This window comes from Ranitomeya imitator, chromosome 6 (assembly GCF_032444005.1).
Source record: "Ranitomeya imitator isolate aRanImi1 chromosome 6, aRanImi1.pri, whole genome shotgun sequence".
NCBI lineage: Eukaryota > Metazoa > Chordata > Amphibia > Anura > Dendrobatidae > Ranitomeya > Ranitomeya imitator.
The window spans coordinates 192,758,631-192,784,103 of record NC_091287.1 but is presented as its reverse complement, the minus strand read 5'-3'; the positions used below and the strand labels follow the sequence as shown (position 1 = coordinate 192,784,103).

The 25,473-nt window shown below is 45.7% G+C and overlaps 1 protein-coding gene across 1 annotated transcript in view; it reads left to right on the top strand.

Moving 5' to 3' along the window:
• TGFBR1 (transforming growth factor beta receptor 1) overlaps nt 1–25,473 on the top strand; it is a 174,706-nt gene that overhangs the window by 808 nt on the left and 148,425 nt on the right. The gene's annotated exons all lie outside the window — the stretch shown is intronic.

Sequence of the window (25,473 nt, the reverse complement as noted above, 5' to 3'; positions counted from 1 at the left end):
CTCACTGATTGGCTACAGCTATGATGCCCGTTGTAGCCACTGACCTTGGGGATGAGGTGGCGGTACCGCTGTGGAGCTCACTGATTGGCTACAGCTATGATGCCCGTTGTAGCCACTGACCTTGGTGGTGAGGTGGCGGTACCGCTGTGGAGCTCACTGATTGGCTACAGCTATGATGCCCGTTGTAGCCACTGACCTTGGGGATGAGGTGGCGGTACCGCTGTGGAGCTCACTGATTGGCTACAGCTATGATGCCCGTTGTAGCCACTGACCTTGGTGGTGAGGTGGCGGTACCGCTGTGGAGCTCACTGATTGGCTACAGCTATGATGCCCGTTGTAGCCACTGACCTTGGTGGTGAGGTGGCGGTACTGCTGTGGAGCTCACTGATTGGCTACAGCTATGATGCCCGTTGTAGCCATAGCGTTAACACTACAGCCAAACCATGGGAGCAGCCAAGGGTGAGGACCTGGTCAGTTTGGATTTTTAGCGAGCTTGGCCCAGCTTTCTTAATGGTGGTACATATATATGTATATATCTACTATATAATTGTCTAAGGGTCACTGCCGTCTGTTTGTCTGTCTGTCACGTAAATCCCGCGTCGCTGATTGGTCACGGCCCGAGGCCGTGACCAATCAGCGACGGGCACAGTCCAGCCGCGAATTGGCCCCTCCCTACTCTCCTCCCCCCCCCCCCCAGTCAGTGCCCACATAGCATTAACTGGACTTCCTTACACCGCGGCATAAGGCAGCCCGTTAACGCTGCCATTAAGCCTCTGTGTGACCAACCTTTTACTATTGATGCTGCCTATGCAGCATCAATAGTAAACACATTATGTTAAAAATATTTAAAAAAATAAAAAAAATCATTATATACTCACCCTCCGACGGCCCCCGCATCCAGTCCAGGCCTTTCCCGCTCCTCGCGCGCTGCTCCGGTCCACAGAATGCATTGCGGCAATGACCCGAGATGACGTAGCGGTCTCGCGAGACCGCTGCATCGTCACGTGTTATTGCCGCTTGGGACCGGGAAAGACCTGGGTTGGATCCGGGGGCCATCCGAGGGCAAGTATATAACTTTTTTATTTTAATTATTTTTTTTTAACAGGGATATGGTGCCCACATTGCTATATACTACGTGGGCAGTGTTATATACTGCGTAGGCTGTGCTGTGGGCTACGTGGCTCTGTGCTGTGGGCTACGTGGCTCTGTGCTGTGGGCTACGTGGCTCTGCTGTGGGCTACGTGGCTCTGTGCTGTGGGCTACGTGGCTCTGTGCTGTGGGCTACGTGGCTCTGTGCTGTGGGCTACGTGGCTCTGTGCTGTGGGCTACGTGGCGCTGTGCTGTGTTCTGCGTGGGCTGTGCTGTGTGGGCTGCGCTACGTGGTCTGTGCGCTACGTGGGCTGTGCGCTACGTGGGCTGCTATATACTACGTGGCTGTGCTATATACTATGTGACCAGCCGCGAATAATCAGCGACAGGCGCACTCCAGCTGCGAATTGGCGCGGGATTTGAACCACGCTTTGCTAATTGGTCACGCCCGGCCAGCTGAATTCTGTGTATTCATTGTATTATTCTGATGTACAATAACAAATTGTATTGTGGCACCGTGTTAGCCAGAAAAATCGATGTGAATACTTTTCTGCCCAATGATGACAGAAGTATTCTGGGAGTGATACCTTTATTGGCTAACCAGAAAATATGTTTGCAAGCTTTCAGAGCACAGTGGCTACTTCTTTTGTAATCCGCCTGAAGAAGGAGCCTCTGTGCTCTGAAAGCTTGCAAACATATTTTTTTCTGGCTAGCCAATAAAGGTATCACTCCCAGAATACTTCTGTCATCATTGGGCAGAAAAGTATTCACATCGATTGTATTATTCTAGAATATGTACCGTATGTAGTTTATGAAGATTTTAGTATACCCAATGCGTTAGGGCTATTAATATCTGCCCTCAGTCACTGGCTTTACTACTCTGGCGGAGAAAATTGCGCGGGAGCCCACGCCAATTTTTTCGCCATTTAACCCTTTAATTTAATAGCTAGAACGGCCAAATTTTGCACATACACACTACTAACATTAGTAGTGTGGAATATGCAAAAAAAGGGGGGATATGAGATGGTTTACTGTATGTAAACCATGTCTCAAATCATGTCGGGTTTAGGAAGGAGATAGCAAAAGCCGGTAATTGAATTACCGGCTTTTAAGCTATCTAGCGCTGGATGAAATATTAATATGTGTGTCTCAATGAGAATAGATATATAGTATGTGTACACATTTATTCTACCTATTCTATTCTAACCTGTCAGTGTGATTTTACTGTACACCGCACTGAATTGCCGGCTTTTCTCGCTAACACCGCTGCGTATTTCTCGCAAGTCACACTGCTGGTCCATGTGTAATCCGTATTTTTCGGGGCCCCCATAGACTTGCATTGGCGATTTTTTTTTTTTTTTATTTTTTTTTATTTTTTTTTTTTATTTTTATTTTTTTTGCGCAATACGGTGACAAAAGCAGCATGCTGCGATTTTCTACGGCCGTAGAAAGCCGTATAATACGGATCAGTAAAATACGGCAGATAGGAGCTGGGGCATAGAGAATAATTGGGCCGTGTGTAATGCGTGTTTTACGGACGTATTTAATGCGCTCATACGTCCGTAAAACTCGCTAGTGTGACGCCGGCCTTATTGTTTTTATTCCTGTTTATTTGCTTTGTGGTGCTGTTTTCTCTGTTCACCTCCTAGGGTGGGGGGTTGGGGGTTTAGTTCAGGGTTTAACAGGAGACAGGGACAGGTCGGTGACTTGGGCCTCCCTACCTTCAAGGTTACCCCCAGGTTAAGGAAAGACAGGGCTTCCCCTAGCCTGAGGGGCAGCTTAGGGGCCCAGATTGCTCATCTCCTGTTTTCCTATTTTTGCATCGTGACACATGAAGCTCAATATGTCACGAAAAAACAGTCTCAGAACCGCTAGGATCCGTTGAAGCATTCCTGAGTTATTACCTCATAAATGGACACTGGTCAGAATTGCAAAAAATGGCCAGGTCATTAACCCCTTTCTGACCTTTGACGTACTATCCCGTCGTGGTGACCTGGGCCTATCTGACCCTCGACGGGATAGTACGTCATAACGATCGGCCGCGCTCACGGGGGAGCCCGGCCAATCGCGGCCGGGTGTCAGCTGCCTATCGCAGCTGACATCCGGCACTATGTCCCAGGAGCGGTCACGGACTGCCCCCGACACATTAACCCCCGGCATATCGCGATCAAACATGATCGCGGTGTGTCGGTGGTATAGAGAAGCATGGCGCAGGGAGGGGGTTAGAGGGCTACCTGCGGGCTTCCCTGAGACCCCTGCAGCAACACGATGTGAACACGTTGCTGCGAGGGTCTCTTACCTCTTCTCCCTGCAGCAGGCCCGGATCCAAAATGGCTGCGGCATCCGGGTCCTGCAGGGAGGGAGGTGGCTTACCACGTGCCTGCTCAGAGCAGGTACTTGGTAAGCCTGCAGTGCTATAAGTCAGATCGCTGATCTGACAGAGTGCTGTGCAAACTGTCAGATCAGCGATCTGTGATGTCTCCCCCCACCCCCCCTGGGCCAAAGTAAAAAAAAAAGTAGATAACAAAACTTCCACGTATAAAAAAAAAAAAATAAAGAGAAGAAAAAAAAAATAAATATATATATATATATATATATATATATATATATATATATATATATATATATATATATATATATATATATTATTCCCATAAATACATTTCTTTATCTAAATAAAAAAAAAACAATAAGTACACATATTTAGTATTGCTGCGTCCGTAACGACTCAACCTATAAAACTGTCCCATTAGTTAACCCCTTCAGTAAACACCATAAGGGAAAAAAAAAAGAGGCAAAAAACAACGCTTTATTATCATACCGCCGAACAAAAAGTGGAATAACACGCGATCAAAAAGGCAGATATAAATAACCATGGTACCGCTGAGAGCGTCATCTTGTCCCGCAAAACACGAGCCGGCATACAGCATCATCAGCAAAAAAATAAAAAAGTTATAGTCCTCAGAATAAAGCGATGCAAAAATAATAATTTTTTCTATAAAATAGTTTATTGTATAAAAGCGCCAAAACGTAAAAAAATTATATAAATAAGATATCGCTGTAATCATAATGACCCGAAGAATAAAACTGCTTCATCAATTTTACCAAACGTGGAACGGTATAAACGCCTCCCCCAAAAGAAATTCATGAATAGCTGGTTTTTGGTCATTCTGCCTCACAAAAATCGGAATAAAAAGCAATCAAAAAATGTCACGTGCCCGAAAATGTTACTAATTAAAACGTCAACTCGTCCCGCAAAAAACAAGACCTCACATGACTCTGTGGATCCAAATATGGAAAAATTATAGCTCTCAAAATGTGGTAACGCAAAAAATATTTTTTTGCAATAAAAAGCGTCTTTCAGTGTGTGACGGCTGACAATCATAAAAATCCACTAAAAAACCTGCTATAGAAGTAAATCCAATCCCTCTTCATCACCCCCTTAGTTAGGGAAAAATTTAAAAATTAAAAAAATGTACCGTATATACTCGAGTATAAGCCGACCCCCCCTAATTTTGCCACAAAAAACTGGGAAAACTTATTGACTCGAGTATAAGCCTAGGGTGGAAATGCAGCATTTACCGGTGAATTTCAAAAATAAAAATAGATCATTATTGCCCCATAGCTGTGCCATATAGTGCTCTGCACCGTTCATATTTCCCCATAGCTCTGCCATATAGTGCTCTGCACCGTTCATATTGCCCCATATCTGCCCCATATAGTGCTCTGCACCGTTCATATTGCCCCATATAGTGCTCTGCACCGTTCATATTGCCCCATATCTGCCCCATATAGTGCTCTGCACCGTTCATATTGCCCCATATCTGCCCCATATAGTGCTCTGCACTGTTCATATTGCCCCATATCTGCCCCATATAGTGCTCTGCACTGTTCATATTGCCCCATATCTGCCCCATATAGTGCTCTGCACCGTTCATATTGCCCCATATCTGCCCCATATAGTGCTCTACTCTGTTCATATTTTTCCATATCTTCCCCATATAGTGCTCTGCACCGTTCATACTTCCCCATAGATGCTCGGTATAAATCTGTGCCGGCGCTGCTGCTGCAATAAAAAAAAAAAAAAAAAAAAAAGCCATACTCGCCTTTCTTGATTGCAGCTCCCAGCGTCCGGTCCCGGCGTCTCCCCGCTCTGACTGATCAGGCAGAGGGCGCCGCGCACACTATATGCGTCATCGCGCCCTCTGACCTGAACAGTCAGAGCGCAGATAGACGCCGGTAAGATGGAGCGGCGCCCGGCGGCTGGAACGCGGACAGGTGAATATTACATACTTACCTGGTCCCGACGTCCGGCTCCCCCTGCCGTCCCACGGTCTTCTGTGCCGCAGCCTCTTCCTCTATCAGCGGTCACCGGCACCGCTGATTAGAGAAATGAATAGGCGGCTCCACCCCTATGGGAGGTGGAGCCGCTTATTAATTTCTCTAATGAGCGGTCCCACGTGACCGCTGAAGAGGGGAAGAAGCTGCAGCACAGAAGACCGTGGGAGGGCAGGGGGAGCACCAGGATCGCTGGGACTAGGTAAGTATACCTCAGCGCCCTCTCCCCCTCACCCGCCGACCCCACCGCTACCGTGACTCGAGTATAAACCGAGAGGGGCACTTTCAGCACAAAAATTTGTGCTGAAAATCTCGGCTTATACTCGAGTATATACGGTATTTATTTCCATTTTCCTGTTAGGGCTGGGGTTAGGGTTGGGGCTAAGGTTAGGGTTTGGATTACATTTACGGTTGGGATTAGGGTTATGGGTGTGTCTGGGTTAGAGGTGTGGTTAGGGATACCGTTGGGATTAGGGTTAGGGGTGTGTTTGGATTAGGGTTTCAGTTATAATTGGGGGGTTTCCACTGTTTAGGCACATCAGGTGCTCTCCAAATGCGACATGGCGTCCCATCTCAATTCCTGTCAATTTTGCATTGAAAAGTCAATCTGCGCTCCTTCCCTTCCGAGCTCTCCCATGCGCCCAAACAGTGGTTTACCCCCACGTATGGGGTATCAGCGTACTCAGGGCAAATTGTACAACAACTTTTGGGGTCCAATTTCTTCTCTTACCCTTGGGAAAATAAAAAATTGGGGGCGAAAAGATAATTTTTGTGAAAAAAAATTATTTTTTATTTTTACTGTTCTGCATTATAAACTTCTGTGAAGCACTTGGTGGGTTAAAGTGCTCACCACACATCTAGATAAGTTCCTTAGGGGGTCTACTTTCCAAAATGGTGTCACTTGTGGGGGGTTTCCACTGTTTAAGCACATCAGTGGCTCTCCTAACGCAACATGGCGTCCAATCTCAATTCCTGTCAATTTTGCATTGAAAAGTCAAACGGCGCTCCTTCCCTTCCGAGCTCTCCCATGCGCCCAAACAGTGGTTTACACCCACATATGGGGTATCGGTGTACTCAGGACAAATTGTACATCAACTTTTGGGGTCCATTTTCTCCTGTTACTTTTGTTAAAATAAAACAAATTGGAGCTGAAGTAAATTTTTTGTGAAAAAAAGTTAAATGTTCATTTTTATTTAAACATTCCAAAAATTCCTGTGAAGCACCAGAAGGGTTAATAAACTTCTTGAATGTGGTTTTGAGCACCTTGAGGGGTGCAGTTTTTAGAATGGTGTCACACTTGGGTATTTTCTATCATATAGACCCCTCAAAATGACTTTAAAATGGTCCCTAAAAAAAATGGTGTTGTAAAAATGAGAAATTGCTGTTCAACTTTTAACCCTTATAACTCCCTAACAAAAAAAATGTTGGTTCCAAAATTGTGCTGATGTAAAGTAGACATGTGGGAAATGTTACTTATTACCGTAAGTATTTTGTGTGACATATCAGAAATGTTACCACTATCATGAAGTACAATATGTCTTGAGAAAACAATGTCAGAATCCCTGGGATCCGTTGAAGCGTTCCAGAGTTATAGCCTCATAAAGGGACAGTGGTCAGAATTGTAAAAATTGGCCTGGTCATTGACGTGCAAACCACCCTTGGGGGTAAAGGGTTTAAGGTCAAAGTAGGCTGGGTCATGAAGGGGTTAATAGCAGCATCCGACCACCAAACCCTATACACTCCAGAACCGCGAATGCAAACGACCATGTCAGTCGAATGCCTTCTCTGCATCCAAGGCCACTACCACCGTTGCGTCCCCCTTCTATTTATTACATCTATCAAATCAATTACTTTCCTGGTGTTGTCAGCTGCAGTCCGCCCTCACACAAAACCAGGATGGTCTGGGTTAATAAGGCAAGGAATGATAGGCGCCACTCTCAGAGCAATGCACTTAGCATAAATTTTGACATCAGTGTTTAACAAAGGTGCGTTTAAGATTTCTAACTGGTCTGGTGCAAGAGTTGGAAGATTAATGCTTGACAGAAACCGATTCGTATAAGGGGCTGACTGGCCGTGGCGTTCAGCTCTTGGATCTGTTATACAAGGAAGCATAGTAATCTTTACATTTATTGACAATTTCCCGAGGAGTGTATACCTTAGAATTGGGGGATAAGTTCCTCAAAAAAGATCTTAGTTTTAGATGTTTTAATTTTCACCCTGGATGCTAGCAGGTTACCCGCTTTATTATTTTGGGAGTAATAATGGGTAATCATTAGATTTTTTTTCATAGTTGGGTAAGAGTAATTCCCGCAATTGCAGTCGAAGATCACGTAGTTTACACATTTGGGTCTCTTTTAGTCGTGTATTCCAGTGAACTGATTGACACTGTAAGGTCTGATAAGCGTTTTTCTCTTTGCTTTTTAAGAATATGACCTATTTTAATAAAGTGGCCCCTGATTAACGCTTTATGAGCATTAAATACGTGGCAGTAATTAGTGACAGAGTCCGCCTTGAGCTCAAAGAATTTTTGAAGAGTTACTTGTGTTTGTGCCACTAGATATGGGGGGGAGGGGTTAACAATAAAGGGATTTATCTTCCAAGGGGAGTAAACGGGGCACTCATTTTCTTTCCGAATAAACATCTTTATGGGGGCGTGGTCTGACCAAGTTATTAAACTTATTTCTGATGATTTGATGATATTAAGGAGTGACCTGTTAACCAAGAATAGGTCTATCCGAGAGTAGGAGTGATGCACCTGTGAAAAGTAAGTATAGTCCTTCTCACTTGCATGTAGAACCCTCCATATGTCATATAGGTCCTCCCGAAAGGCTAAGGGGGGGTGAACAGGCGGCCCCCTGGAGGTTGGGGCGGAAGAGTCCAGAGAATTATCAAAAACCCAATTAAAATCCCCACATAGAAGTACGTGGCCCTGTTTAACCTTATTGATTCTAGTTAAGAATTTTTTGATAAATCTGGTTTGCACTTGGTTTGGAGCATAAATGACGGCTATAGTATATAAAACATTATTTATGGTGCCCACTTGTATAAGGTAACAGCCTGCAGGGTCAAGTTCTAGATAAGGAGAAAGCGACAGACCCTTGATAGCCAACATCACCCCTCCTTTTTTTTTTTTGTTTTTTTTTTGTTTTGAGAAATTAGATTGGACCACATAGGGGAAGAGCCGATGAAATAGTCTGTGGTAGGCTTTCTCCAATAAGTGCGTCTCCTGGGCGCAAAACACCTCACATTTAGCTGCAACCGCCTCTTTCCACATATAATAGCTTTTATGAGGGCGGTTTAGGCCCCTGAGCATATTGTAATAGCCATATTATAAACATGCTAGTGTGACTAATGGGTTGCCCATTACATTGCCCATTGTCATCATTCCCTGCAAATCGGGAAAATGCCAGAACTGAATAATGCAAACTGATAGAATCAGAACATAAGTCATGATACAAACCCAGGACTGTACTTCAGTCCACAAAACGCGGTAGTAGAAAATCTGTGGGGGGGTGGAGTGGGGGGGTATATCACTGTCCATACTGACAGTCAGGATGCCACCCTTGTGTAAAAGATAATAAAAAAAATAGATAATGCTTACCGTATATACCCAAGAATAAACCCAGATTTTCAGCCCATTTTTCTTAGGCTAAAAGTGCCCCTCTCGGCTTACACTCGAGTCATTGTCCGAGGGGGTCGGCGGGGGAGGGCGGCTGTCACATCATATTCGCCTGCTCCCGGCGCGGTCTCTGCATGTCCCTGTCTCTCCGATGGCCTCCGGCACCCGCAGCTCTTCCTGTATTCAGCGGTCACATGGTACTGCTCATTAAAGTAATGAATATGGACGCGATTCCACTCCCATAGGCGTGACGCACATATTCATTACTTTAACCCCTTCCTAACCTCCGTCGTACTAGTACTGCTCTGCGGGAAAAGCATTTCTGATCGGAGCAGTACTAGTTCGGCGGCACGATCACCGCGGCCTCACGCTGAGCGCCATGGTGATCGGGTGCGGGTGTCAACTGTATGTGCTAGCACCGATCGTGGGCATGTAACCCCTCTGATGCCACTGTCAGTACTGACAGTGGCATAGAGAACAATCGCGCAGGAACTGGGGTTCCCTGCGCGCTCCCACCGGAACAACGCCATGCGATCGCGTTGTTCCTGTGATCTCCATGGAGACCCCCGGCTACAAGATGGCCACGGGGTTCTTCCGGGTCCTGCAGTGAGGAGGCTTGCAAAGTGTCAGATCAGCGATCTGACTTTATATAGTGATGTCCCAACCTGGGACAATGTACAAAAGTAAAAAAAAAATGTGGGGAAAAAAAATGATTTTTTTATTTTCGCGTTATAAACTGCCTTATTAACTGTAGTGAAAAACTTGGAGGTTGAAAGTTCTCACAACACATTTATATAAGTTCTTTGGGTGGTCTAGTTTCCAAATTGGGATCACTTGTGGGGGGGGGGGTTTCTACTGTTTAGGTACCCCAGAGGCTCTGCAAACGCAACATGACGCCCGCAGACCATTCCATCAAAGTCTGCATTCCAAAACGGCGCTCCTTCCCTTCCGAGCTCTGCCATGCACCCAAACAGTGGTTTATGGGGTATCATTGTACTCAGGACAAATTGCACAACAAGTTTTGTGGTCCAATTTCTCCTGTTACCCTTGGGAAAATAAAAAAATTGGGGGCAAAAAGATCATTTTTGTGGGAAAAAAAAATTGGATTTTTTATTTTTGCGGCTCTACATTATAAACTTCTGTGAAGCTCTTGGGGCTCCACACAGATAAGTTCCTTAGGGGGTCTTCTTTCCAAAATGGTGTCACTTGTGGGTGGTTTCCGCTGTTTAGGCACATCAGGGACTCTCCAAATGCAACATGGCGTCTGATCTCAATTCCAGCCAATTTTGCATTGAAAAAGTCAAACGGTGGTTCTTCCCTTCTGAGCTCTGCCATGCGCCCTTTAGCATTGCGCTGCTAAAAGCCTTTCTTTAATTATCTTTATCTTTAATTAAAGGGAATCTGTCGCCCCAAAAATCACAGATACCCCATATGTGGTCAAAAACTACTTTTGTGGCACAGTGCAATCCTCAGATGGGAAGTAGCGCTATATTACAGTGCAGATTTTGCTGCACTTGTTCGAGGGTGCCATGTTACATTGGCAGAAACCCTGAGGTGCCAGAACAGCAGACTCACCCCCCTCCCTATAAGTGACCCAATTTTACAATCTAAACCTCTCAATGAATTCATCTAGGGGTGTAGTGATTACCATGTTTTTCGGACTATAAGATGCACCCAGGTTTTAGAGGTGGAAATTAGGTAAAATATTTAATAATATAAATAACATACTATTACATGTGGTGTTAATATATATATATATATATATATATATATATATATATATATATATATATATATATATATATATATATATATATATATATAACTAGATGGGGGCCCGATTCGAACGCATCGGGTATTCTAGAATATGCATGTCCACATAGTATATTGCCTAGCCACGTAGTATATACAGCACAGAGCCATGTAGTATACAGCACAGACACGTAGTATTTCTCTTACCCCCATGACAGCACCACGGAGAGAGAGAGGGATCTGCCCTCAGGGACAAGAAACCCACAGGTTATAAAGGCGGGACCTCTCTTCCACCTCAGTTCGGTTTCCTGTCCCTGACGGGGAACCTACAGGTGAACATACCTGCATCGCTGGATACCAAAGAAGAATCCCCAAGATTTGCATCCGACCTTAAAGAACTGATTAAATCTCAGGTAGAAGATGCGTTGAAAAAACGCAAAAAGCCTTAAAAGGAAACGCAAATTGAGACGTAAATCCCCGGATCCCAGTTCTAGTGAGGAACACAGTATCCAATATAGCTCTGATAGTTCCCGGTCCTCTTCATCATCCTCGACATCATCAGTGAGTGGTCGTAATGGTTTCCCTATAGAAGAAACAGATGCACTAATAAAAGCGGTTAGAACGACTATGGGGCTAGCAGACACTCGGTCTAAAAAAAAAACGGCAGAAGACCTTCTGTTCAGCGGCTTAGAGCAGAGAAAACGTCGTTCATTTCCGTTGAACGAAAAAATACAGACCCTAATAAAAAAAGAGTGGAAGAGGCCAGACAAAAAAGTCCTCCTAGCTCCAAAGAGGAAATATCCGTTCGACGACCCTGCATGTTCTTCTTGGGGAAAAGCACCAAAAATAGATGTCACTATTGCGAACGCCTCTAAGAAATTTGTGTTACCCTTTGAGGATATGGGGACCCTTAAGGACCCTATGGACAAGGAGGCCGAGGTGTTCTTAAAAGGCTCCTGGGAAGCGGCTAGCGGGGGTTTAAAACCAGGAATAGCCGCTACATGCACGGCAAGAGCATTGATGGTGTGGCTGGACCACCTAGAGTCTCAATTGAGGAATAAAACCTCACGGGAAACAATATTGGATTCCGTGTCGGTAATGAGGGGTGCTGCTGCATATTTGGCAGACGCTTCCATAGACTCTGTGAGACTGACGGCAAGGTCATCCTCATTTTCAAATGCAGCTAGAAGAGCATTATGGCTCAAATGCTAGCCGGGAGACCTACAAACTAAAGCAAAATTATGCTCCATACCATGTGAGGGAGAATTTTTGTTTGGGCCTACCCTAGATGACCTCTTCGAAAAAGCCGTAGACAAGAAGAAAGCCTTCCCAGGGTTTCTTAACCAATCTTACAAACGGCCCTTTTGGGGTAGGAAGTTCATGCGTAAATGCCCCCCCAAAAAAACAAAAAGAAGGATGGGAAGATAAAAGATTTAAAGGCAGAGGCTTCATGTTTAACAAACCGGACAATAAGAAGCAATCCCAATTAAGGTGCGCCCCAGGTGGGAGGAAGACTAACATACTTCCTTCAAGCCTGGGAAAAAATATCAGGGAGCGAGTGGAAACTAAGTTTAACCGGTCTAAAATTAAAATTTCATACAATGCCACGCAACCATTTTGTGATAACAACACAGAGAAAATCAGAAGTCGAACATCTGTCCCTACAAAAGTAAATATACAGTCTCCTCGCAAAGAATGTCCTACAGGAGGTCCCACAACAGGAGGAAGATATGGGATTTTATTCTCCTCTTTTTCTACGAAATGTCCAGATGGGACATTCAGAACGATAATAAACCTGAAAAAATTGAACAAATATCTAGTGACCCAAAGTTTCAAGATGGAAACAGTAAAAACCTGTGTCAGATCCCTTCATCCGTCTTGTTTCATGACTGTAGTCGATCTGAAAGACGCATACTATCACGTGCCTATCCATCCCAGTTACCAGAAATACCTCAGAGTGGCGGTGATAATGCAAGGAGAACTGAAACATTCAGTTCAGAGCTCTCCCATTCAGCCTTGCTATAGCCCCGAGAGTATTTACGAAACTGATGGCAGAAGTGATTGCCCATATAAGGGAGCACGACGTGCTAATAGTCCCATATCTGGATGATCTCCTGGTATTGGGCAGATCCTCACACCATTGCAGTCAGCAGCTAGACAAGGTGATGACAGCCTTGTCTAATTTGGGTTGGATGTTGAATCTCGAAAAATCCAGAATTATTCCAGTACAAATACAACAGTACTTGGGAATAATGATAGATTCGACAAAACAAGAATGTCATCTTCCAGGGACGAAAGTTACCAACATGATACAACTAATAACTCAACTAAGGCTTTCTTCAGTCATCACTTTACGAAAAGCAATGTCTGTGTTAGGGTCAATGACAGCCTGTATGCCAGCAGTCCAATGGGCCCAGTACCACTCCAGAGATTTCCAGTGGGAGATACTAAAAGCACAACTCCGCTTAAAAGGGGATTTAGAAAAGCGCTTGAAAATCTCCTCACGAACAATATGTTCCCTAGGTTGGTGGATAGACCCGACCAACTTAACTAGGGAGGTTCCATGGGTATGGCCAGTTTCGGTAACCCTAACCACGGATGCGAGCCCATGGGGCTGGGGGGCTCATTTGAACGATCAAATTGCCCAAAGCCCTTGGTCAGAAACAGAAAAACTCTGTTCATCAAACATGAATGAACTAACTCTTGGCGGTAAAATACGCTCTCAAACACTTCCTAGTTTTCCTCCGTTCCCATCATGTAAGAGTACTACCAGACAACAGGGTGGTGGTGGCATACCTCAATCACCAGGGGAGAACAAGGTCCCGCTCACTGATGGAAGTGACCAAATCTATCTTGACATTGGCAGAAACCAATCTATCTTCTCTGTCAGCCCTTCACATCAAAGGGACAGAGAACCAGGCATCAGATTTTTTAAAGGGAACCTGTCACCCCAAAAATCGCGGGTGAGGTAAGCCCACCGGCATCAGGGGCTTATCTGCAGCATTCTGTAATGCTGTAGATAAGCCCCCGATGTTACCTGAAAAAGGAGAAAAAGACGTTAGATTATACTCACCCAGGGGCGGTCCCGCTGCTGGTCAGGTCGGATGGGCGTCTCCGGTCCGCTGCGGCGCCTCCCATCTTCTTTCCATGACGTCCTCTTCTGATCTTCAGCCACGGCTCCGGCGCAGGCGTACTTTGCTCTGCCCTGTTTAGGGCAGAGGATAGTACTGCAGTGCGCAGGCGCCGCAAAGGTCAGAGGCTCGGCGCCTGCGCACTGCAGTACTTTGTCTGCCCTCAACAGGGCAGAGCAAAGTACGCCTGCGCCGGAGCCGTGGCTGAAGATCAGAAGAGGACGTCTTGGAAAGAAGATGGGAGGCGCCGCAGCGGACCGGAGACGCCCATCTGACCTGACCAGCAGCGGGACCGCCCCTGGGTGAGTATAATCTAACGTCTTTTTCTCCTCTTTCAGGTAACATCGGGGGCTTATCTACAGCATTACAGAATGCTGCAGATAAGCCCCTGATGCCGGTGGGCTTACCTCACCCGCGATTTTCGGGGTGACAGGTTCCCTTTAAGCAGAACACAGTTAAGACAGGGGGAATGGGAGTTGAACCAGGAGATATTCAACCGCATTGTAGCTTGCTGGGGAGTACCGGAAATAGATTTGTTCGCAAACTATCTGAACCGGAAAACACAGGCATTTTGTTCAACCGACCCACGAGGGAATCCAGTGACCCTAGATGCTTTTCTGATTCCCTGGAACTTCCAACTGGCTTATGCCTTTCCTCCGATAGCATTAATTCCATTAGTTCTGAAGAAAATCTGGGAGGACAGGGCAAGAGTAATTATGATAGCCCCGTTCTGGCCAAAGAGACTGTGGTTCCCATGGTTACGCTTGATGTCTGTAACAGAGCCATGGGTTCTCCCGGATATCCCAAATCTTCTACGCCAAGGGCCAATAAACCATCCACAAGTAAAAAAACCTACACATGACGGCATGGAATTTGAGAGGGAACTTTTTAGCAAAAAAGGGGTTTTCCTCAAATTTAATTTCAACACTCTTGTCCAGTAGAAAACCAGTAACTACCAGAGCATATGGCAAGGTCTGGAAGAAGTTCCTCTCTAATCCAAATGTCAGTGTGTCGGGGAAAATCCCAATTAAGTGCTAGAATTCCTTCAGAAAGGATTAGAAAAAGGGTTAGCAACCAGTACCCTTAAGGTTCAAATTGCAGCATTGGGTGCCTTATACAACTGTGATCTAGCAGGGAATCACTGGATAAAAAGGTTTACTAAAGCCTCAATTAGGTCTAAACCAGTCATACACCACACTTCGCCTCCCTGGGACCTAAACCTGGTACTTTCTGCACTCATGAAAGCGCCTTTTGAACCCTTGTCTCAAGCTTCTTTAAAGATAATCTCCCTGAAAACCTCTCTCCTGGTAGCATTAACCTCAGAACGCAGAATTAGTGACTTGCAGGCTCTCTCAGCTTACCCGCCTCTAACTCAGATACTAGAGGATAGAGTAGTCCTTAGGACTGACCCGTCTTACCTGCACAAGGTAGCATCACGTTTTCATAGATCTCAGCAAATATCCTTGCCATCGTTTTGCCCAAATCCCAAAAACAAAAAAAGTCCCTACACACACTAGATCTTAAGAGATGCTTGACCCAATATATAACAGCCACAAGGGAGTGTAGGAAAGGCAGGTCTCTGTTTTTGCTTTTTGGGTCCAAATAAAGGGCACAAAGCATCAAAAGCAACATTGGCAAGATGGGTAAGGGAGGCCATCACCCTAGCATACACCTCGTCCAATGAAGCCGCACCAGAAGGGATTAAAGCTCATTCAACCAAATCAGTATCAACCTCTTGGGCAGAGCGGGCAGGAGCATCGATTGACCAGATATGTAGAGCAGCCACTTGGTCTTCTCCCTCTACATTTTTCAAACACTACCAACTGGACCTATCCTGCTCTTCAGACCTAACCTTTGGTAGGAGGGTTCTAGAGGCAGTAATCCCACCCTAATATACATTCTATGAAATTCTCTCCGTGGTGCCTTCATGGGGGGTAAGAGAATATCGTAGTTACTCACCGATAACGGTATTTCTCTGATCCCATGACGGCACCCGTATATTCCCTCCCTTTCACGTGTGGGTGTGCACACTACTAATGTTTAGTCACGCGGTGTCGCAAAAAAAATAAATAAAAATATTTAATTATTTTGTTGTTTAATAACCATTTAAGTTACAGCTGAAGTCCTATCAAGGCTCTGTAAACCAAACTGAGGTGGAAGAGAGGTCCCGCCTTTTTAACCTGTGGGTTTCCTGTCCCTGAGGGCGGAGCCCTCTCTATCTCCGTGGTGCCGTCATGGGATCAGAGAAATACCGTTATCGGTGAGTAACTACGATAATTGCCCAGCCACGTGGTATATTGCCCAGCCACGTGGTATATTGCCCAGCCACGTGGTATATTGCTCAGCCACGTGGTATATTGGCCAGTCACGTAGTATGCACCATATCCCTGTTAAAAAAAAAAAGAATTAAAGTAAAAAATAGTTACATACTCACCATCCGGAGCCTCCGGACGAAGCGGCCGGTTACCAATGGTCCTCGCGCGCTCCGGTCTCAAGAGTGCATTGCGGTCTCGCAAGATGACGTGGCGGTCTCGCGAGACCGCTACGTCATCATAGTAACATAGTAACATAGTTAGTAAGGCCGAAAAAAGACATTTGTCCATCCAGTTCAGCCTATATTCCATCATAATAAATCCCCAGATCTACGTCCTTCTACAGAACCTAATAATTGTATGATACAATATTGTTCTGCTCCAGGAAGACATCCAGGCCTCTCTTGAACCCCTCGACTGAGTTCGCCATCACCACCTCCTCAGGCAAGCAATTCCAGATTCTCACTGCCCTAACAGTAAAGAATCCTCTTCTATGTTGGTGGAAAAACCTTCTCTCCTCCAGACGCAAAGAATGCCCCCTTGTGCCCGTCACCTTCCTTGGTATAAACAGATCCTCAGCGAGATATTTGTATTGTCCCCTTATATACTTATACATGGTTATTAGATCGCCCCTCAGTCGTCTTTTTTCTAGACTAAATAATCCTAATTTCGCTAATCTATCTGGGTATTGTAGTTCTCCCATCCCCTTTATTAATTTTGTTGCCCTCCTTTGTACTCTCTCTAGTTCCATTATATCCTTCCTGAGCACCGGTGCCCAAAACTGGACACAGTACTCCATGTGCGGTCTAACTAGGGATTTGTACAGAGGCAGTATAATGCTCTCATCATGTGTATCCAGACCTCTTTTAATGCACCCCATGATCCTGTTTGCCTTGGCAGCTGCTGCCTGGCACTGGCTGCTCCAGGTAAGTTTATCATTAACTAGGATCCCCAAGTCCTTCTCCCTGTCAGATTTACCCAGTGGTTTCCCGTTCAGTGTGTAATGGTGATATTGATTCCCTCTTCCCATGTGTATAACCTTACATTTATCATTGTTAAACCTCATCTGCCACCTTTCAGCCCAAGTTTCCAACTTATCCAGATCCATCTGTAGCAGAATACTATCTTCTCTTGTATTAACTGCTTTACATAGTTTTGTATCATCTGCAAATATCGATATTTTACTGTGTAAACCTTCTACCAGATCATTAATGAATATGTTGAAGAGAACAGGTCCCAATACTGACCCCTGCGGTACCCCACTGGTCACAGCGACCCAGTTAGAGACTATACCATTTATAACCACCCTCTGCTTTCTATCACTAAGCCAGTTACTAACCCATTTACACACATTTTCCCCCAGACCAAGCATTCTCATTTTGTGTACCAACCTCTTGTGCGGCACGGTATCAAACGCTTTGGAAAAATCGAGATATACCACGTCCAATGACTCACCGTGGTCCAGTCTATAGCTTACCTCTTCATAAAAACTGATTAGATTGGTTTGACAGGAGCGATTTCTCATAAACCCATGCTGATATGGAGTTAAACAGTTATTCTCATTGAGATAATCCAGAATAACATCCCTCAGAAACCCTTCAAATATTTTACCAACAATAGAGGTTAGACTTACTGGCCTATAATTTCCAGGTTCACTTTTAGAGCCCTTTTTGAATATTGGCACCACATTTGCTATGCGCCAGTCCTGCGGAACAGACCCTGTCGCTATAGAGTCACTAAAAATAAGAAATAATGGTTTATCTATTACATTACTTAGTTCTCTTAGTACTCGTGGGTGTATGCCATCCGGACCCGGAGATTTATCTATTTTAATCTTATTTAGCCGGTTTCGCACCTCTTCTTGGGTTAGATTGGTGACTCTTAATATAGGGTTTTCATTGTTTCTTGGGATTTCACCTAGCATTTCATTTTCCACCGTGAATACCGTGGAGAAGGTGGTGTTTAATATGTTAGCTTTTTCCTCGTCATCTACAACCATTCTTTCCTCACTATTTTTTAAGGGGCCTACATTTTCAGTTTTTATTCTTTTACTATTGATATAGTTGAAGAACAGTTTGGGATTAGTTTTACTCTCCTTAGCAATGTGCTTCTCTGTTTCCTTTTTGGCAGCTTTAATTAGTTTTTTAGATAAAGTATTTTTCTCCCTATAGTTTTTTAGAGCTTCAATGGTGCCATCCTGCTTTAGTAGTGCAAATGCTTTCTTTTTACTGTTAATTGCCTGTCTTACTTCTTTGTTTAGCCACATTGGGTTTTTCCTATTTCTAGTCCTTTTATTCCCACAAGGTATAAACCGCTTACACTGCCTATTTAGGATGTTCTTAAACATTTCCCATTTATTATCTGTATTCTCATTTCTGAGGATATTGTCCCAGTCTACCAGATTAAGGGCATCTCTAAGCTGTTCAAACTTTGCCTTCCTTCGAGATCGCAGTATGGACCGGTTACCGTCGCATCGCGATCGGGAAAGGCCTGTTGTGGATCCGAGGGGCCGACGGATGGTGAGTAGATAACGATTTTTTATTTTTAACATTAGATCTTTTTACTATTCATGCTGCATAGGCCGCATGAATAGTAAAAAGTTGGTCACACAGGGTTAATAGCAGCGTTAATGGAGTGCGTTACACCTCCTGACCGGAGGGGAGTATGCGGGCGCCGGGCACTGACTGCGGGGAGGAAGGAGTGGCCATTTTCTTCCGGACTGTGCCTGTCGCTGATTGGTCGTGGCAAAACAATCAGCGACTTGGATTTCCATGACAGCCAGAGGCCGCAACCAATGAATATCTGTGACAGAAAGACAGACGGAAGTGACCCTTAGACAATTATATAGTAGATAGTATGTTATTATATTGGAAGCTGCGGGTAGAAGATGGAGCTGCGGGACCAGTGTGGTGTCTGTAAAGTACTATATGAAGAGGCTGGAGGGTGAGTATAAGAATGGGGGCACAGGGCTTATATTTAAAGCACCGCTCCAGAACTGAAAAATAACACCGGATTGCTGCTTTAAGATCCCATGAGAGAACTATAGCCCCCAGCATGTCCTGCAGATCCTATGGCATGCTGGAAGTTATAGTTCACCACAGGAGTGGGAGAGTGCTTTTTTATGTATTGTAATTACTAACCTTTTAATTCTTACTTGTTCAGGCAGTGCGGGTCCCACAGCCAGCCAGCCACGCTGTGGTGAGGTATTGAAGGGCTGGAGCATCACATGACTGCACAGAGCCCTCCCTCTTATTGCCTCACCACAGGTTGTGTAAGAGGAAGCTGCATTGTTTCTAATGCGGTGTCTGCAGGACCTGTGATGACATCATGAAGAGGGAGGACTCTGTGCTGTCATGTGATGCTCCAGCCTACCCTCTTCATGACCTCACAAAAGTCCTATACGGGAGCACTCAGCATCAGCACAGCCCTGGCTGTGCTGTCAGGTATGTGGCGATTCTTCCTGTGGCACCTTGCTCCTGCTGCCTCCTTCTCCCCCGGACTGCAGGAATGCGGCGCTGGGGAAACCATGTGGGTCCACTGTTTTAAGTGAAGGAATATTCACTTGCTGCTCCCCGCCCACCTGTCAGCGCCGAGCAGTGGGCGGGGAGCAGCAAATGAATATTCCTTCACTGTAAGCACTGGGACCATGTGGTTTCCCCAGCGCCGGATTCACGCAGCGGCGGCATTTTACTGCCTCCTGAGAGTGTGATCCCACTCCGCAGCTGCGTCCTCCCCACATGCTACATTTGGACCATATGCATTAGGACCATTTGCACGCCACACTTTCCTCCCAAATTTGCAGGAAAAAATGAGACTTGTCGTCCGAAAAATACGGTATATTGAGAGTACAGGTGTCGCAAACATTTGTACCATTGGGCAGTGAAGAAAAAATTTACATTTTAACCACCAAGATTGTGTGTTAGCCCCAAGTTTTACATTTTCATACTGGGAAATGGGTAAAAATGGCATCAAAATTTGTCCCACAACTTCTGCTGAATATAGAAATACCCCATAAGTGGCTGTACAGTACTGCTTAGCCATATGGAGAGACTCGAGAGGGACGGAGCCTTGTTTGCCTCCTGGAGTGCAAATTTTCCTAGAATCGTTTGCGGATTCCGTATAAAGATCCCGCAAGTGCTACAAAAACAGAATCCCCCTTCATATTACCCCATTTTTTTTCAATTATAACCCTTTGGGAGTTTATCTACAGGTATAGTGACAATTTTGACTCCATGGGTGTCTTGCAGAAACAAGCACTAGCGGATGTTGCTGAGGGAAAATTGCAAACTGCTGTTGTAGTGACTAGTACATTATGCCCAGCTCATGCTTCTTTAGACATGCACCCATAAGTTAGGGGTCTCATCTATACAGAAATGCCAAACATATGGGTGCTAAATGTGGATTAGGCACACTGGGGGCTCAGAAGGGAGGGGGCCTTTGGATTTGGAGCGGAGAATTGGCTGAATTTGTGCATGGCAAGTAACCATTTAGCTTTTCCAGAGCCATTTTGCTACCAGTAACTTAGAAGCCCACTTGCATGTTTTTGTGGATTGAGTTGAAGCTTTCATTGGGAACATTTTACATAACATTTTTGATCACATTTATCCTGCACTCTACTCTGAGCACTTACATCGGGGATTTAATCTAAATCTCCAAGTGACGTGATAGATGAAACCCTCGAGGGAACCATTCACTATAATGAGGCAGCAGAGTTGCTCTGGAATCCGTCTGGCCTCTGTTCAGTACTGTCCTTTTCAGAAGTGTGCAAACCTGTGGCCGACTACACTTTTATGCAACCCTAAAAAGACGGACACTACCAGATCACAGGCCAGATGGTGTCCACAGTGCTTCCAACTGTGTCATTATAGGGAATCTTCCTTCAAGGGTTCTGTCTGAATCACGTATTTCAGAGATTTACACAAAAACCCCAGTGCAGGCGCTCAGTGCAAAGCGCAGGATAAATGTGTGCCAAGCCTTAATCTTTGGGAAGCAGAATGAAAAAATCAACAGCATGTGAAGAATTGGTTTTATTTATTTTTTTACGCCATTCCTTGTGCGGTATTAGGGATTAGGCGACTGTTATTCTTCTGATCTTTGCAATTACAGCGATACGAGATATATAATTGGGTTTTTATGTTTTGGCTGCTGTGACACGCTAAAAGACGCTTTTTATTGTGCAAATGAGATTTTGCATCATATTTTGGCTTTTATAATTTTCTATATTTCGTCTGACAGTCATGTGACTTCTTGTTTTTTTGCAGGACTAGTTGACATTTTTATTGGTACATGACTTTTTTTTTGTTCGCTTTCTATTCTGATTTTCGGGAGGCTGAATGAACAAAAACCAGCAATTCAGGAATTGCTTTTTTTTTTTTTTTTTTTTTTAAATACCATTTCGTGTGTGGTAAAATTGGTAAGGCAGCTGCATTCTTTGGGTCAGTACGATTACAGCGATACTTAATTTATATAGTTTTTTTTTTTCTGTTTTGGTACTTTTACACAATACAATCTTATTTTGTAGAAAAAAAAATACCGTGTTTTTCGGATTACTAGACGCTCCGGATTATAAAACACTCCGGATTATATTACGCACCCCAAATTTTGAGGAGAAAATAAGAAAAAAATATTTTTTAATGAAATGGTGGTGTTTCTTATAATCCATGCGTCTTCTTGCTTACCGGGGGTGGTGGGTGCGGCGAAGCGGGGTCCCAGGGTGGCTGCTGGAGGAGGCAGGTGTGGGGTGATGCTGCAGGCTAGGATTGGGGGTGTGTCTTGTATTGCTGCGGGGGTCTTGTGCTGTGGGTATCTCCGGTGCCCAGCAGTGCTGCGTAGGTGCCCGCAGCTCTGCCGCTATTTTGTGACAGGCCAGAGCCAGGCAGAGGGCACCGTGGAATTAACGGCTCTGGCCTGTCGCAAAATGTCGACAGAGCTGCGGGCAGCGCCTGACACCCACACAGCACCACTGAGCAGCGGAGTCACCCGTAGCACCAGCCAGCAACCGCCGGGCACCCGGACACCCCTCATCCAAGCCTGCGGCCCACACCCACGGTATTGGTAAGGCATGTACGCTTTGCAAGACGCACCAAACCATACCCCCCCCCCGCCCCATTTTCCCCCCAACTTTGGGAGAGAAAACATGCGTCTTACAAAGCGAAAAATACTGTAATTATTTTTGCATCTCTTTATTCTGAGAGCTATAACTTTTTTTTTTTTCTGGTGATGGAGCTGTATGGCGCCTTGTTTTTTGTGGGACAAGTTTACGTTTTCAGTAGTACCATTTTTATTTTACATTCTTCTTTTTTTTATTATTGCGTTTTATTGCTCTTTTTGTACGGCGATAGGATAATGAAGCATTTTATTTTGCCTAGTTTTTTATTTATTTTACAGTGTTTACTGAATGGGTTAACTAGTGGGACAGTTTTATAGAGCGGTTTGTTACTGACTCGGCGATACCAAACGTGTACTTTTATAGTTTTTTTTTTTTTATACTAATTTTTTATTTTGTTTACATAAATGTATTTATTGTAAAAATATTTTTATTTTTTTGTTTGGGGATTCAAAAATTTTTTTTAAATTTTTCTAGGATTTGTCCTAGGATGGGGCATTACTGTATACTATTAAATCACTGATCAGATGCTCTGCAATTCTTCTGCACTGTGGAGCAGCGTCTAACAGTGAAGGAGGCATCTGAGCAGGCACTGACACGCCCCCTTCCTTGAAGGACTCCGCCGCAATCTGGCAGCCGGTGGTCTCCGTTGTCCTGATGGAAGTGCGCAGGGAGCCCACTTCTTGCATGATGCTCCTCTGTCGCTGTCACTACTGACATCAGCATCAGAGGGGTTAAATACCAAGAAATGTCAAGAGGTTCTGGGCTGACACCCCCCCCCCCTTAAGAAGGGTTCCTCAGCCATGCGCCCAGTTGAGCGGGAGCTCTGGGCTTTATTGCTGCTTCCATCTGGCTAGGGCTCTCGGTGTCCATAGACTGCAGATCGCAGCCGCATATGTGACTTCCGGGCGTGGCAGAAGAACTTCCGGATGCGTTCCAGACTGGAACACGAAGTGCGCTAGACGTCTGGGCACTTTCCGGTGACATCAGACACGGAGGAAGCCGGTATGCAGCCCAGGGAATTCCGGAAGAGGACCTGCCGGGTGGGGAGAAGACAAGGTAGGAAATAAAACTGCCTTGATCTGTATTTGGCTGTGAGAGAGAACCTCTGGATCAGCATGGAGGACTCTGTGAGGAGCTCTGTCCTCCCCCCTGAATCACCAATGATTGTGAGTAGCCTTATAGGCAGGGGTGCTATGGCCAGGGTACCAGGGGTTAATAAACGATCCTGTGTTTGTATTAGGATGACACAATACCAGCCACCATAACACCTATGCCCAAGAGGACTGGCAAGTCCTCTGGGAAATCCAAGAGATGCGCCATGTGTAATAGCAAGCTACCAGAGGCATGAACTAAACAGTATGCATCCTTAACCCCTTTACCCCCGAGGGTGGTTTGCATGTTAATGACCAGGCCAATTTTTACAATTCTGACCACTGTCCCTTTATGAGGTTATTAATCTGGAACGTTTCAACAGATCCCGGTGAATCTGACACTGTTTTCTCGTGACACATTGTACTTCATGGTAGTGGTAACATTTCTTTGATATTACTTGCGATACTTGAAAAAAAACGGAAATTTTGCGAAAATTCTGGAAATTTCGCATTTTTCCAACTTTGAATTTTCATGCCCTTAAATCACAGAGATATGTCACACAAAATACTTAATAAGTAACATTTTCCACATGTCTACTTGGAACCAACATTTTTTTTTGTTAGGGAGTTATAAGGGTTAAAATTTGACCAGCAATTTCTCATTTTTACTACACCGTTTTTTGTTTTGTTTTTTAGGGACCACATCACATTTGAAGTCACTTTGAGGGGTTTATATGATAGAAAATATCAAAAAGTAACACCATTCTAAAAACTGCACCCCTCTAGGTGCTCAAAACCACATTTAAAAGGACGGTACCGCGTTTGTAGATCATTAATTAATCAATGTAATGTAGCATAACATGCTGTTATAACCCAGATTTGAATGCATGTAAAACAGATTTCGTGTGATATATGAGTAGAAAGAATGCACTGGGGGCTGACATCTTGGTTTTGCAGCAGTAGTACGGCACTATCAGTGTCAGATTACGGCACCCCATGGACATAGGAGATAATAGACTGGCTCGGACCCTATCTGTAACATTGCAGCAGCATTAGCAGTGAGCTGGGCACGCCTCTGTGGGCTGCACAACTCACTGCTGTAGGTGTGACTAGCTGCCATTTTATTAGAGCCCTGTGCTATCTGCCAAGCTCCACTTGCTCTCTATCACAGGAGAGAAGAAGCCCTCACTGCTCCTCTGTACTCCAGGCACTGCAGGTCCTGGGCAGACATCTTCTGCTCTCACACTCTGCCATGTCCTTCTCCTGCTCTGTCTCCACCTCCCCACTTGCACAGAGTCCCAGTGATCTCCGGTAAACTGCACTCTCCCCCTGTGTCGCTCTCGGTCTCTGTGTGGCGTGGGGGGGTCTCTGTGCGGCGTGGGGGGATCTCTGTGCGGCGTGGGGGTCTCTGTGCGGCGTGGGGGGGGTCTCTGTGCGGTGTGGGGGGATCTCTGCGGCATGGCGGGGGGTCTCTGCGGCGTGGGGGGGTCTCTGTGCGGCTGGGGGGGTCTCTGTGCGGTGTGGGGGGATCTCTGTGCGGCATGGGGGGTCTCTGTGCGGCGTGGGGGTGTCTCTGTGCGGTGTGGGGGGAGGTCTGTGCGGCATGGGGGAGGTCTGTGTGGCGTGGAGGGGTCTCTGTGTGGCATGGGGGGGTCTCTGTGCGGCATGGGGGGATCTCTGTGCGGCGTGGGGGGGTCTCTGTGCGGCGTGGGGGGGTCTCTGTGCGGCGTGGGGGGTCTCTGTGCGGCGTGGGGGTGTCTCTGTGCGGTGTGGGGGGATCTCTGTGCGGCATGGGGGAGGTCTGTGTGGCGTGGAGGGGTCTCTGTGTGGCGTTGGGGGGATCTCTGTGCGGCATGGGGGGTCTCTGTGCGGCGTGGGGGGGTCTCTGTGCGGCGTGGGGGGGTCTCTGTGCGGCGTCGGGGATCTCTGTGCGGCGTGGGGGGTCTCTGTGCGGCGTGGGGGGATCTCTGTGCGGCGTGGGGGGTCTCTGTGGGGCGTCGGGGATCTCTGTGCGGCGTGGGGGGGTCTCTGT